Here is a 15,979-nt window from a genome sequence, read left to right as displayed (position 1 = left end):
GGTGGCGGGCGCTGATCATGTCAGGAGAAGTCTGTATTTGGATGTATGCTCTTGACAACTTCAGCTGTCTTGATTGATGATGCTTATCAAGTGCTGATCGTCCTTGGGTGTTCCTGGATGGTTCTAGGGGAAGCCCATCTCCACACCAGCCACATATTTTATTAGTTAATGAGGCATTCTTTCCTGCTGCCACCAGGAGTTTCATAACTTCAGTGTGGCAATCTGTCTCTGGGCTGTCCGTGGTCTGAGGGTCTTTGGATTTTTGTTACATATTTAATTTATTTTACAATTTTTATTTTATACATTTTCCACACAAGCATGAATTACTTTACATCACATATTGCACTGGTATGGCTCACCAAATTTCTTTCTTGTATTCCACTCCATCTAGATCACGCATGCTTCATGAATTAGAAAATACTCCCCATAAGGATTAAGAAACATACTAATTTTCTCCTAGATGTCCTGGCATCTAATGCTAACAGTTATAAAGATGGCATCTTCCTACGGTCTGTCAATTGCTGAACAAGTCTTGATTACTTGCAGGTTTTCCATTACTGCTCCCTCAAGTACTCCTCCCTCAGCCTGCCAGGGGCATGCAGGACAGCCCTTCAAGAGGGGGAAAGAATTTTTAATTACTGCTTTTGCTCAGCATGGATTTTTGAAGGCTTCCCCCTTTTTCCACATCCTTATTGCATGGTTCAACATGTTTTCAGGGAAACCTTTAAGTTTTGAAGTAACTACATCTTCTTTCTCCCAGTAAAGTTGCCTCTCTTGAAATGAGAAGACAATTCCATACAAAATGCAGTTGTTTGCTTGTATTATTTACAAATACTTCCCCTGCTCAGGTAAAGTGCTAGTCTGCCTTTTGGCAGCTGCACCACACTTTTGACCTTCTTCAGCACCAACCCTGGCAGAATTCAGGAAGCGTTTGGACAATGTTCTTAGGCACATCGTGTGACTTGTGTCCCTTGTGGGGCTGAGAGCTGGACTCGATTATCCTTGTGGGTCCCTCCCAGAACAGGACATTCAGAGACGGCTCGGTAGCTCTCTGTGCCGACTGAGGGCAGCAGGGTGACCTGGGGCACGCCGCCCGCCACCCGCGCCCCGCAGGCCGCGCTGCCGCCCATGGCGGCCCGGGTGGGGCTGACCGCCGCAGTCGGGGCGGCGCAGTGCGCCTGCGCGCCGCCAGGGGGGCCAGCGCGGGGGAGGAGGGCGGGCCCCGGCCCTGTGTTTTGAACGGCGCGATGCGGGTGGCTCACTATTTGGCAGGAAGGTGAGGAGGCCTCTATCCTGGCGGCAGAGATCGCGTAGGGAGAGGGGGATCCAAATGTGGCAGAGGCGAGCTAGAGGCAGCGGCGGCGGAGGGGGACAAGCGAGACGAGGGGAGCGGCCGTGCCCGCCGCCGCTGCTGCTGCCGCCGCAGAGAAGCTGAGCGGCCCGGCTGGGAGGGGCTGAGCGGCAGCCCTGGCACCCCCGGGCGCCCACCCCGCCAGCAGGTGAGCGACCGGGGCGAGGGAGGGGACGGGGGGAGCGCAGCCCGTCGCGCCGCCCTTGGCCGGGCCCGGCCCAGTACCGGGTAGAGCCGGAGGGAGTCGCTGTGGGGGGACCGGCGCTCCTAGGCCGGCCGCGCCTCGCCTCCCTCGGGCCTCTCACTTCGTGGATCCCCCGCCCTCTCCGCCCGGAAGCCGCGGGCGGCATCGGGGCCGCGGAGGCTCCGGTCTGGAGGTGTCGTCTCTGTTCTCCCTTTCCCCGCAAGCTCCCTGGCTGCTTGGCAACCCCCCCCGCCCTTCCGGGCTCCGGGGCTCTGCCGCCCTCCCCCGGCACGGCCCCGCGCCGCATCCACCCGTAGGGGAGCGGTGCCCTCCCCCTTTCCCCGCTGCGGAGCTATTGTGTGCGGGCTGGGGCCCGTCGAGGGGCTGCTGGCGGATAAGCCTTTCCCCGGGGAGGTGGAGGCGGGAAAGCGGGACGAGGGGGGCGTGAGGGCGGCGCGGGAGCCGGGGCCGCGGGAGACAGCGCCGGCGCGGTGTGTGCGCGCCCCGCTCGCTCTGCGCTGCTGCGATCCTTTGTCTGGTGTGCCGCTTTCCCCTCCTCCCTCGCTCCTTTCCTCCCTCCTCCCTTCCCTCTCCCTTCCTGCGTTCCCCTCTCTCTCCCAGGCTCCAAGCGCTGCTGCAGCTGCAGGTTTGTAAATACTGGACCAACACACACACACACACAACATGGCTGACGCTCGCCCTGCTCCTCCACCAGGCTCTCCGCCTTCTCCCTCAGTCTCCGCTGCTTAGCCGCTCCTCCGTGTAGGCTTTTGTTTCTTACCCCCTCCCCCTTCATCGCCCATCAAAAAAAAAAAAAAAAAAAAAGAGGAAAAACAATTCACCCTCCTTATTTGCGCGCATGGCGGGATTTCAAGGGTAAGGATCCTCGCTTTGGAAGCTTTCTCCTTTCGTTTTGCTGTTTACAACAAAATGAAACCTAAAATCAGAGGTGATTTGGGAACCTGGCAAGGCCTGGGGCGAGGGAGGAAGGGAGGGAAGGAGGGGGAGAACTGGGTGAGCCCTGCTGAGAGAGGCTTGATTGGAATGTGCGTATCTTTTTCTCGTGTTGGGTGGGGGGTGGCTGATGCACCAAAGTGCTGGCAGAGATGAGAATACTGTGTTACACTTGGCAGAATGAATTAGGGCCTTTTCTTTCGTTTCAGGACGATTTGGTATAAGGGGTCAACTCTGGACAATCACATTAAAAAGATCTGAACTAGGCATTGTGTAGTTAATACCCGTAAAATCGGCGTTTTGGCTTTTTCGCATTTCCTGTATCTCCTTGTTAGTATCTTAAACAGCTTGCGAAACATGGAGCACGTAAACCAGAATTTACACTTGTCAGGTCTTCGTGTTGCTAGCTTTCTGTCACAAATTAATTTGCCCTTGTGATGACAATAGTACAAACCGAAGCATTTCCTTTTTCCTAAAAGGAGTGCTTTCAGATTTTTTTATTTTGAGGTTTTTTTGTTGTTGTTATTGCTTGTTTATTTGTTTGGTTTTTTGTAAAAAAGGCATGGGGACGTGAAGTTAAGGGAGCTCCCAAATGAAAACAAGACAGCATGCTTTTGACCTCTTTAGTAGTGCAAGGCAAATGCTTAGTTCGGTACCCTCCACCTCAGTTATTCAGAGCACCCCCTTCTGGCTTTGATAAATATGGCTTATTTTTTTGCTGCTTGTGACGTAAAACCGAAACACTTGAAGGTAGTTCGAGCGTATCTAGAGTGATCTGCCATGAAACAGATTTATTTCTAGTTTATAAATTAAGGGTGAATGCTGAAGGTGTTATGGCATGATGCTTTATATTTGCTTTCTAGTCATGTTACTGTAATTCCAAGTGTTTAATTTTTCAAGGGTCATACTTAAAGATACAGTCTTTATTTATACACATGGATAGCCATAGGTTTCTGAGCACTGCTCTTAAGTAACAAATATCCTAGCTATGTCGTCTTTTGTCTGCTTTGCTTCAGAAGCTTCTAGTGGAGAAGCATTGGAATGGCACAATGTTGCTGCTTTTACTGAGATAGAAATTGCGAATTAAATACCGCATATGAGTACTTCTTTCTGCTGCTTTTCCCATCCCCATTAATAAGCAGTGATTAGCAAGCATTGATTATGGAGAAAATAATATACAGAAGGAGTTTACAACAACATAAAAGTTAAAAGAAGTAATTCAAATTACAGTATCATTTTGGAATGTGTATCTACGTCATAGCTTCTGAGGCAACTGTTTTAATTCTAGATGGAAAAGTCAGAGCAAAAGTCTATAGCCTGATACATCAGTAGATTCCTGCAACAGGCAGTTTTTTTTTTTAACATTTTTCAGTCTGAAGGCAATATTGCCTAAACTAGAATAGTTTTATCAGTTGTAGTTAATTTGTTATTTATTGTGATAACTACTGCATTTTGAAATTATGCTCACCTACTAAAAATGTGAAATGCATTTAAGTATGCAGCTCCTCCCTCCAAACAGGCCTTCAGATGCTTGAGCCAATTCTTAGGCTGAAGAGCAAAATAGAATAAAAATAAGCCATCCACAACAGAGTTTAACTCTGTTACATTGCAGTTTTGTTGCTAGAGCTAAATTTTTTTCTGTAACATTTGTCTGTATTTCATCATCTTTGTGAAGTTCCTTGCCTCTTTTTGTAACATCTTTACTTCACCTTGCATTGTATTATTTTCTGTGAAACTCAGAAGGTTTTTCTTCCTGTCTTGGTTGTGTTGATTTAGTCAAAAATCAGTATTGTGGGGATCAGAGCCCAAAAGGAGCAGATGTAGTTGAAGAACCTGCCAAATCTCTGCATCTTCACTTAGTGAAGACCCTCCAGTGTTTTTGCCTTTGTGAGTTATGTTAGGCTGTATTCAACCAAATTAAAAACCTGAGACTAGTAAGGCCTTCTTTTCAGAAACTGTTTGGCAAATGAGACTGAGGAAAAGGAAGACTGCAGCAAATGCAGTCTCAGTGATCAGCTTGCTGGGAGAAGTTAGAAATTGACTGTTTTTTCAAAGTAGGCATGCTTTTCAGTAGGTCTTTAATCAAGTAAATCATGACTTGCTGTAGTTCTAAATATTTATGAAATTGCCAAGTACCATACAGTCCTAAAGGTAATAAACATTTAGTACATTCTTATTCAGTACTTTATATTTTCTTAGTCCAAGTATTCTTTCACCCTCTTCTTACCCAGTATCTTTCCTTGCTATCTGTTACCAGACTGCACTCTTTGACATGTTCAGATCTGTAAACCAATAGCTGATGCAAGAGCTGTGTGTTAATGTAATGCATGATTTGCTTACTATTTGACAAATTAAATATTTTTAGAAGGATTCTATTCACTGAAGCTAAACACAATTTTTAAACCTTTTTTTTCCCCTTTCCAAAGAATGAAGCCTTTTCCTGCATACTTCTCATCATTCCATTTTGTTTTTCTTGTATCCTTTCTTTTTTTTTTTGACCTGGTAAGAGAAAGTTTGATTTCTTGATGGTGTGGCATGGCAATATGTTTTCATAGGTGACTAAAACCAATTCAACAAACTGGTTTAGAAAACCATCTTCGAAAGCTGTGCATTGAAGCTGAACTAAAAGAGAATGCTCTTATGGAAAGTTGTTTCCTGTTGTGTGGTTAGATAGCTTGTTTCTCATGACAGGTGTGAGAGAATTTTTTGTTTGTTGTTTGTCTTGTGTTCCTTCTCTTACTGCTCTTTAGAGGTTAGTGATTTTATGATGGAAGGCTGAATGCTGATCTTTCTTGACACTGGTTCTCATAATGAGTATCTCCTGTATATCAAGATGTGTCCCACTAGTCCAGATGCTATCTAGCTGTTATTGTGCCACCTGCCTTAAAAGAATGGAAGCTGACTTTGCTTTATGAATGTGTAGACTTGTTTCTGTCTGATGTGAATATATATTGAGACCCTTAAAACAGTGCATATAACTGGTTTGTATTTAGCTATGAACAGTTGATTCTAGAGACAAAAGGGCCTCCTCACAGACCCATTTGAAACAATGGTGAAATAATTTGAGCTAACTGCTTTCACCACGTGGTGGCTGAAGTTAACTTGCTGTTATATAGTAAAATGTGAATTTGCTAAAGACTTACAGAATTCAGGAGGTGAATGGCTTTCAGTTTGTGTTCTACAAATCCAGGTTATATTTTTTCTTATTTATTTTCTGTAACGTATGTCATGAAACTGCTGTAAATCTATGTTAAATGAGGTCTTGAATGATTGACTTGGAAACTTCACTATTGTAATGATTCCACAAAATGAAATATATAGAAATAGTAATGATTACCTGTGGTATCTACTAGCTGTAATTGTTACCTTATTGTATTTTAATTTCTGCAGTTATTGCACCTTGGTTGAGAGGTTCTTGAAATATTTTGATGAATTCATACTCTTTTTGATAAGACCTAAAAATGTCTAAAACTTGATTAGCTCTTTGATTGGGTTCAGTTTGGAGTTTTTTTAGTTGGTTGGTGGTTTTTTGGTGTGATTTTCTAATGTTACTGTGGAATATTCCAGTACACTATTCAAGTTCTGCACCTACAGATACTGGTGAGAGTAGGTGCTTATTTCAAAAGCAGTTCTGTGGATTCCAGTGATATAGTAAATACTTGACTTTCTCAGAAGGTGTGCTGAACTCAAGACCATTTGTTCCATACGGCATTTTGAACAACATGGAGCTGTATCAATTAGTTACTACTTTGTAGTATAGTAAGCTATTCTAGCTGGTCGGTGCCAACGTGCTGAGGTCTATAAAGTGTCACCAACACAGACTTCAAAAAAACCCATAAACAACTGCAGACCAGGCAAAACCCAACTGCCCAACTTCTTTTCCCATGAACTTCTTTTAATCCAGTTTAAATGTAAAAGGGAGCTTTGCGAGATTATGATTTCTTACCCTAGGTGTATAAGGACAGAAAGAGTCATTAGATGTCAAACTTTTGGTCTATTTGATTTATTATAATCAAGTAATTATGTGTTTCAGAACTGTTTCAGTTTTGCTAATTTAGTGTTTATGTTTCCTAAATGGAAGTCATTGGTAGTTACATTGAATCAAGGCAGCTCAAGACCAGTATATTATCTTGTGATTTTAGTTGGAATTTTTGAATAGAGAAATTTTCACCTTTCTAGATTTAATGGGTTTTTTTGAGCTGAGTAGCACAAGAAAAAACATGTTCTAGGTTAGTTCTCCAGTGAAAATTCCGTAAAGTTTTGTTGAATAACTTGTTTGTATACCTTGACAAACATGATGTTTGCTGAAGTCTGGAGCTCTGCTTCTGGTTCTTTTAGTAAGCAAAGGTTAAGTACCTGCCATGGACTGGGAAGTATTACGTGTATTCTGCTGCATATCTGTAACTTAGTTCTGGTTTTAATTGTGTACTTAAAAGTGTCTGCAGATTAGGCTTTCTTCAATTTTCTAGGAATTACAAAAATTAGTAAAAATAATGCTTCAAATTTGGTGTTTGTGTAATTCATAAAATTATACTTGGAAAAGAGTTGACTGATTCTGGACAATTGCTAGGCCATCATGTTTAATAACCACGTATGGTCTAGACAATGAGCTAAACATCACAGTGAAGCTAGAAAGGAGGCAAACAAGTTAGAGGTCAATGTATTCCTTTTTTCTCAAAGCATTCCCGTTGCAGAGAGCTTTGTTGAATGGATGCAATTACTTTTTTCTTCAGAAATCCCCTTCAGAAGTTCTTTGTCTTGTTGGTGAAAGATGGCCTACAAACTCATTAATTGCTTAGGTGTCAGTGGAACTAAAAATGAGATATTGTGGTGCTGAGATTTAGTGAGATGTGATAGGCCAAAATCTGTACTCTGACAAGTATGCCTTCAAAAGCAGTTTAACAATATGTTCTGACTCTCATGTGACTTCACAGAAATCTGTTCTTGAGTGCTTTTAGGGTTAAGGGATATGCAGGTGTTAAATATACTTGGAAACCATAGATTGTTGCATATTCTTATGGTTGTTTGATGATAGGCAGAGCAGCTGGCCTCTGGGTCATCACTCCCTACTGCTGAAGGGAGGAGTGAATAAGCACAGAAATCTTCATTTCCTAGACTGCAGGAGTACATCTCAGGTGAATTACATCTCTGTCTTATGCACTTCTTTTTGTCAGTAAAGCATACATACTGTTAGGTGCCAGACAGAAGACCAGAGGGAAAGCGGACTTTCCTATCTGCTCAAGTCAGGGGAAGTTTTGCTCCTGCCTTCAGTATGCCTTCACATACCTATGTGTCTTGGTTTGAAAGACACTGTCTGCTAAGGAAGGCAAGGGTGTCCCTTGGAATGCAAAATATTATGCACTTCCCACTGAATTATTATAATTTTGAAATTCAGGGCCTTTCAGGCAAAGATACGAGAAACAGAATAGCAGCTCTTTGCCAGTGTGTATAGCAAGGCAGGCCCACAGCAGAGGCAGCGACGGCAAAGCGGAGCGGAAATCCCGTGGAAGTCTCCTCCCACTCTTCAAGCACTGTCCCATCGGTGCGGTTCCGGTGGCGGCCGGCAGGGGCGCTGCTGGCTCCCGGCGGGCCGGGTGAGGGCAGTGCTTCCCCGCGCCTGCAGGGGGCGCTGTGCGCGGGTCCGGCTGTGTCTCCCTGCGCCGACAATGGCGGGCGGAGCCGACAGGAAGGGAGGGAAAAAGGGGCTTCCTTTAGGAACCCCCAGGGGCACCCATCCTCCCCTCTGGATAGCAGAAGGAGCTATTGCGGAGATATCGGAGCAGTAAGCTGGGAAGGTAGGGATCGGCAAAGTCCCGGAGTGGTGGATGAGATTTATCAGAAACTTTGCAGCTGCGGCTGGAACCGCGGGACATTCTGGATGTTCGGGGGTGCAGTGCTACAATGTAGCAAAAACTCAGAACTGTGGCAGGAAAAAACCAAAATGGCGGGGGCGGGAAGTGGCAGCCTGGCTCTGAGCAGGGCAGGTAAAAGGCTCCTTGGGAAGGGAAAGCAGTTGGGATCCCGGAGTTTTCTCCTGAGGCACCTCAGCAGATGGTGAAAAGTCCCTTTTTTAGTGAGTTTGGTTGGTAATAAGGTCCTAGTTCAGTGTCTGCTCTCACCAGCAGGGAAGCGGGACTGGGCTGGGCCCCAGCGGTGGCAGCGAATTCCCTCCCCCAAGCTGCAGCTCCAACCATCCTCCTCCAAAGCCAAGTGCAAGAGAGCTAGGAGCTGCCCCAGCCCCTTCTCTTTGCAGCACAATTCTTGTGGCATCTCTGCCTTTCCCAGAGAAACCCAGGGAGAGTAGCCAGCTGGACCCCTCCCTTGAGCTGTGGCCACTTCTCTTGTCCCTCATAAGTACCCAGTCGTTACTGTCTCCTAGCAACACATACGGGAGAAAATTCCCTGAGAGAAAGAAAAAGGAAGAATCTTAAAGCCCTGCACTGTATTTACAGTGTCTGTACCTGTGGCTTGTGTGGAAAGAGATCAAACAGGTTAATGTTACTTCATGGCAGTAGGGATATGTGGCTGTATTAACAGTAGATGAAAAGTACTTTTTCCAGTGCTGTAACCTTGGCTAACCAGAAATGAAATAGACATTACATTACAGACAGTTTTAGACTAGAAGCTTGAAGAACTGAATTTGCATGGATTTGAGACAGGATTTTTGTTTTGTTCTTAGGTATAATTTAATTGAAGAAGGAAGAGTGATGGTGTGAATAAGCATCCCAGGTTTTGATTGTACTTAAGCCTCTAATCACATTTCTAGGAGAGTTTGTGTTTGGGTGACGGTGGTGCAATATGCACTGGCATGAACTAAAAGGGCAGAGGTGTGGTTGTTGTAGTGCGTACTTTGATTATCTCCAGGACAGACTCCTAGAAAGCCTCACCTGATTTCATGGGGAAGAATATCCTGCGTCCTGAGATCCTGTTTGCTGGAAGATGCCTCACTTTTTCTCTTCAGTTTCTATATTTCCCATTCTCTGCTGCCCAATTGAGTAGACTCAACTTTGTTTCAAGGACCACAGGACAGTTTAGTCCTCCCTACAAATAAGCATGTGCATTTTCAAAATGGAAGATGGATGTGTGTGTTTTTTGGGAGGATTGTTGTTATTACCAATACCTAGGTTAATGCAGAATCTCAGGAAATACACTTAAGTGTTTATTGGTGAATCTAGTTCAGATCAGATATAAAACTTTTCAAGGAGAAAATGAGATTATAAAGCAAAAAAAGAGACTTCGTTTATCTGTTGCTGTTGCTAGAAGTTCTACCTCCAAGTTCTATAATAATTAATTTACTTTCTCATTTAATTTCTATTTGTGTACAGTATAGTAGTTTCAGAGCAGCAGTTGTTTTGATTACAACTTAACCATCAAACTTGAAGAAAGGAAGGCAGGTTTACTGTGGGTCAGACAAGTAGGGTAAACAAGTAATTCCAAGGTGATTGTCATTCTGGAAGCTTTGACTTGCTTCTTGCCATGATTTTAATACCTTTCTGTAACTAGAGAATGAGGACAGCATAGTGTTTTAAGTCAGCTATATTCAAATGCATGCAGATGTTTTCTTAAAGTTCATTTTTTCACAGTCCAGTAAATAACTTCCCAGAGTAGCTTGAAATAGTTTGTAATCTGCTGAAATACTTCACATCTGCTAATTTGTTTCCTGAGTATGTAAATACCATCATCAAAAGTAATATTTTGTAGTACCATAAAATCAGAAGTAATATTTTGTGCATTTTTCTTCTGTGCTTTTTAAGAAATACTAGTGTATGAGGGTTGGTGTGTTCCGATGTCCCTGCAGCTTTTAGGGAGAGTCACTGGTTTCACAGCTGAACTTACCTCTCTGTTGCCTTGCTCCTTACCAACACTCACACTCACACACACATACACACTTATGCAGGATGTGTTGTGTTTTTTCACCAAAAATGTGAAAGAGCAGTACTCAAGCAAAGAAGATACCATGGTACATCACAATGCTGCTGATGGTTCTCATCTTAGAGAAGAATATATGATTGGTGATTTAATAAGTACCATTGTCTTTGATGATGAATCCAGTTCTGACTGAAGTATTTAAATTAATATTGCAAATATCTGACATAAATTTTCTACAGCTAATTTATCTTCTTTTAGAGTAAGTTTTTGTTCTTTCACTGACCCTCCAGACTTACAGAAACCAGAGTAGTTAGCTGCAATTGGAGCTTATATAATAGAATGCTGAATTTTGTTTTCAGTGACTTGCTGTTATACAGATTGCAACTTTGACATCTATGGCAGCTATTTACCATTTAAATGTGATAACCTCTTTAGGCCAAGATTTTTAGACGGTGAGTGAATATTCTTCAGTTGATCTGGAAAAACTAACATCTCATTTTTCATTAGTAGCCATGGCAAGAGACTGCCATGTGTAACAGCAAGTGTTTTCACTTAAGTGGTTTATGAGCCCACTGTAGACTGTTATATGGATGCATTTGAGAACTGATTTAATATAAGCTAAAATGGCTGAATAGGAAGAAAATAGGTAAGATAAATTTGGTTTAAGACTGGCTGCTCAGTTTTTTCAAACTGTAGATTAAAGCCAAGAGATAATTTTCTCTGAATCCTTTTTTCAGTTTTGTTCTTTTTTAGTTTTTTTTCCATTGTCATTGCAAAGGTAGGATGAAAAATGCTATTGATTTGAATTGTCTAACTATGTAAGATTTTTTTAAAATTAGGTGTATAATGAGAAATTTTCCTGTGCTTGGAATATGCATTTAGTATTCAGTGTGATCATGTTTCAGTTTGCAAAAATGGTATTGTTTGCTCCTTCATTGCAGTAATTTGCAAAAAATGTGTCCATCTTCTTCTGACTAGAAGAGGCCAAAGTTTATCAATACTTTCACTCTAATTCCTCTTCCTGCTGTTGGCTGATTTAAGAAACAGAGCTACATTTTTATTAGAATAGGGGCAATCAATGTTTGTGTCCAGTGGAAATCCAAGTTAATATCTGATTTATTAAAAATTGTCTGTTATGTTTGTAGCTACTGTGATGTTGGTATGGGAGAAGTTTGCATACATGTTTCTGAAATCTTTGAATAAATGATCTTGTGGCTAATCTCATCATAGTTTTGGTTGTATAGAAAGCTCTAATGTAGGTAACTGTTTTCTAACCTTATCCCTTTTCAGTATTTTGCAGTCCTGCTCTTTTTATTTTTAAAGTGCGGAATTACTACTTACATGTCAATATTCTCACTGGTTACTTAGGTTGGGGTTCTTAACAATTAAATTTTGACATTCTAGCCAATGCTGTGAATAATATCCTGATAAGAATCTTGAATGTTTATGCACTTTGTTTGCATTAGAAGTTGATATGTGGTTGTGTTGCACAAGAATTCTTTTTACAAGTATTTGTATCACAAATTCTTACATTTGTTTTAGGATTTTTCTTTTATTATGCCTAGGTTTAATTTAGTTTTGCAGTGGCATCTTCTCAGGATAGTCAAACACATCAAAGAAGAATTTGTTACTTACGATGCACAGACTAAAAGGGCTCCATCTAACGGAGATCATCCCCCTGCCCCTAAAAACTATGCTGCTTGTATTTCCTCCATGTTTACAGGCGTATGTAGCTGTGCTGGTGGCCTGCATTGTGGGGAAGTGGTTGTGATGTACTTAAAATTATGCTTAGAAAGATCAGCCAGCCTTCCCAAGAGTTATAAACACAGGAGTTTGATTTGCCATGATTACTAAACCTAACAGACTTATAAGTGCAGTAACTTACCACTCCATTACTTTCTAACAGAAGGGTTGGTATGTTTGCTCTAGGCTTGCTCTTCCAGAATGTTGGAGTGACCCTTTTGGCTTTGGAGCAATCCTCCTCTGACTAGCACAATAGAAATTAAACCTAGTCTTCTGACAAAGGCCAACTGAGGTATACTCCTTGAAGAGACATGAGCAGAGAACAGTGAAGTGCCATACTTTCTTAAATAGATGTTTTTCCTCCATGGTTTCCAGAGACTTGTTGTAAATGTTTCCAAACCAAATTCAGTACACTTCCTTAGAGCTGTAATAAATTATTTGTGTCACTTCTCTCTGTAAGAGCATGACTAAGAAAATAATTGCATTATAAAACTGGAAGTTCACTTGCATTCACCATAGAGTGGTAGCAAGCCCAGTGATTGTGCAGTGCTGCTTCATATCCTGGGCAACTGTTATTTTGTGCATGAGTTTTTGGGTTTTTTTATTGGAGGGAGGGGAGGACAGTTGTCTACGAGGAAAGAAAATTTTAGAACCACAGAGTGGTTTGGTGTGGAATGGATCTTAAAGATCACCTAGTTCCAACTCCTCTGCCATAGACAGGTACACCTTCCACTAGACCAGGATGCACAAGGGCTTATTGAGGCAGACTTTACACTTCCAGACAGGAGGCATCCACAGCTTTTCTGAGCAGCCTGCGCCAGTGCCCCACCATCTGCACAGTAAAGAGTTTCCTCCTGACGCCTGATCTAAACCTATTCTCTCTTACTTTGAAGCCTCTACCTCATGTCCTGTTGCTCCTTGCCTTGATAGTAGCAGCTGTCCTTCCTGTAGCAGCTGAAAGGCTGCCATAAAGTTACCCCAAAGCCTTCTCTTTCCAGGCCGAGCAACCCCACCTCTCAACCTGCTCTTGTAGCGATGTGTTCCAGCCCTGTGATCATCATGAAAAACTGACCCAGTTCGCATTTGCCATGATGCAAAAGTGTGCTGCTTAGGATGGTTACACAAGCCTGTGACAGCTTCTTGTTGTGCCAGCGGTGCAAGTTCTTGCCCTGTGGTTAAATGCAAAGGTATTTGCAGTAGACTGGACAATTAGGAGTGGTTTAAAATTTACCTTTGGATAGAGTGATGTAAGGGAGGTTATCATGACTTTGAATAAGTACTAGATAGATCTCTTCTTTATATTTTTTTTTAAAGCCTTATTTTGTAAGATTAAGCATGGAGGACCATGTAAGTATGAAATGATCAGGCTGTTGGTTAGAACATACACAACGTTAAATCAGCAAGTATTTTTGCACTGCCTGTAAGAGTGTGGTTTAAAAAGAAATTGTACTTCAGTGTCTTGGTGTATTGTGCAAAGTCATAGGAAGAATTGTAGCAGTATAGTAAAAAGAAATAATACCTTTGTATTACTAAATAAATTGTAAACATTGTCACTTTTTAAAGCTGTTTGGCTAAACTTTGATAGCTGATGATGATTCCATAGTAGAAGGACAGAATAGTACTGAAATTAAACCCTGTGTTCTGTTAGCATAGGCAAATAATTAATTAATAAAAGAGGTTGTGCTTTTTCATGCTGCTTGAGAGTAGACAAGAGCTATAAGAAAAGTCCTTTAAAATGTGCTATGTGTGTCTTCATTGTTCTTTTACGAAGGTCTGCATAATGTTGCAGTAATGGAAATTTTTTTTAAAATTAGTTTTGCTCTACCATCTGTATGCATAGGAAAACAGATACATTTGTTCTTAGCCATTAGAAAATGCACCAGAAATTTATTTTAAAACCACTGCATGATTTAGTGTAGAACTTGAAGGTATATGTTATATTTCATTTGTTGGGGGTTTTTTTTGGTTTTTTTTTTTTTTTAAGGAAGTTCTTGTAAGCTTATTTGGCATGAATCAGTTCTTTTATCCCTTCATTAGCTTCATTTCTAGTCAATAGAACAGCCAAAATGTGGGTTTTAATACCAGATATATGAAATTTTCTTTTGCAATTTTGTGTTTAATTTTTGAAATGTATTTTTTGAACCAAGAGACAAACAAGGAGTGCTTCAAAGGGCAAACATATGTCAAAATGCCAATGAGTCCTTAGCCAAATATTTAATCTGATTGTAATATTGTCTATGTGGGGAGCAGATCAAATAAGGAACTATTACAATTTAATCAGTTTAATTTTAGTAAAATGCTCTGCTTTTGCACAGCTTCACTGTTAATACCTTGTAAAAAGCCAGACTAAGCCTACAAGGTTTTCTGAAATTATTTTCTGGAGAACTTTCCTTTGTTTTCTGGGTTATTTATTTATGAATGCTTAAAGTTGTAGCCCTGCAGTTTTCCTTTACCCTGAAAGTTTTTGTGAATCTCAAAAACATATTTAGTGTGCATATTTATTGAGCATAAACTTAAAAACTGGAGTTAATTGAGTTTTTTTTTATTTTCTTTTAGCATTCTGGATATGGCATGCATATGTTATTTACTACTTTCTTTTGCCTCATTAATCTCATTTTTCTTTAATTTATCACTGTTTTTGTCAGTGGGTTGTTTTTGGGTTTTTTTCCCCCTGTGCATGTTGATAACTAGCGGTTCCTTTTCAGGCAAAATCCTATGCCTGTTTTTAATTGCAGTCAGCAGCTGATGTCTGGCTTAGTGACTATGTCATGTTGTCACTGCTTCTTACTTGTAATCAACCCATATGACTTGACTTGGCTTTTAAAAATCAGTGTTTTTTGGATGCAGACCTAATAACCACAGATGTATGATGCCTTTAGGAATGGCATTTAATAGACGTTTTCTGCCACTTTTTCTGAAGAATTTTAGGACCATATAGAGCAACATATAAACAAAATTAAGTAAGTTTTGATCGCAGGTTCCCAAACTCTTTCCAATTGATGCAAAGACTTCTTCCAGACAATGGAAGAAGTCTTGATCTGTGAACTATTGAGCTGTGCCGGCTGAGATGGTAATCTCTTGCAGGTGCAACTATCTGTTCTTTATGGGAAGACTGAGAACTTTTAAAACCTCTGGACAGAGGTGGATTAATTCCTACATAGCAATAGGAGGCTGGATGTTTCATTAGTTTCTCTAGTGCTTTTTTTATGGAAAAAATAGAATGAAAAACAGATAAAGTATGATTAAATTACACCTTTCTTGTGTTGAAAGTGATGTCATTCCCTTTGCCCTTCTTTGTGCATTTTTAAAATTCCAGAGGTAGAAAGACCAGCTGGCCTTTGGTTCATTTATTTGGTAGGAGAGGGGGACAAAAACATGATTATGTACATCTGCATTTTCAGTGCAGTTGAAAAAATCGCTCAGTGTATCGTGTCCATGCTGGTGTTAGAGATGCTAAGCAAGTTCCTGAGTTCAGAGAACTATTAAAAACTTTCTGCTTATGCTCCACATGAAACTAAGTATAAGTGTGGTTTTTATGTTACTTTCACTCTAGTGACTCTATTCCTGATAGTTAAATTAGGGTGCAAGTCAAAAGGTTGTGCAGCTGTGGACAATTAAATAGTCACTTACTGAAGCACAGTTTGTCTGATTATTTACAGAATTTTCTACCAAAAGATGATCTTCCCAGCAGAAGTATCTGCCACTAATGGGTTGGAATGATGAAAATTTGTCTATAATTATTTGAAGGGGATTTCTCAGTTTGTGTGATGCTAATGTAAGCTCTGTATAACTGGTGATCTTTTAGTGCATTTTAGGAAACAGATATAAAAAACTATAATTAATTGATCCCCATCTTGGATTGTTTTGCTTATTAGAAG

The 15,979-nt window shown here is 41.2% G+C and overlaps 1 protein-coding gene across 3 annotated transcripts in view; it reads left to right on the top strand.

Moving 5' to 3' along the window:
- The first annotated feature begins 1,227 nt into the window (after positions 1-1,227).
- Positions 1,228-15,979, top strand: part of SPIN1 (spindlin 1) — a 62,836-nt gene continuing 48,084 nt past the window's right edge. The window contains exon 1 of one of the 3 annotated variants that reach the window (XM_058823591.1): positions 1,228-1,276. The gene's annotated coding sequence lies outside the window, so the exon portion shown is untranslated. Of the gene's footprint in view, positions 1,500-2,109; positions 2,412-15,979 lie in introns of those variants that run through there. The other 2 variants (XM_058823589.1, XM_058823590.1) reach the window with 2 other exon arrangements.

The sequence above is a fragment of the Ammospiza caudacuta genome, chromosome Z (genome assembly GCF_027887145.1).
Source record: "Ammospiza caudacuta isolate bAmmCau1 chromosome Z, bAmmCau1.pri, whole genome shotgun sequence".
NCBI lineage: Eukaryota > Metazoa > Chordata > Aves > Passeriformes > Passerellidae > Ammospiza > Ammospiza caudacuta.
The sequence above is the reverse complement of the archived record's forward strand: the minus strand, read 5'-3'. Positions and strand labels throughout refer to the sequence as shown.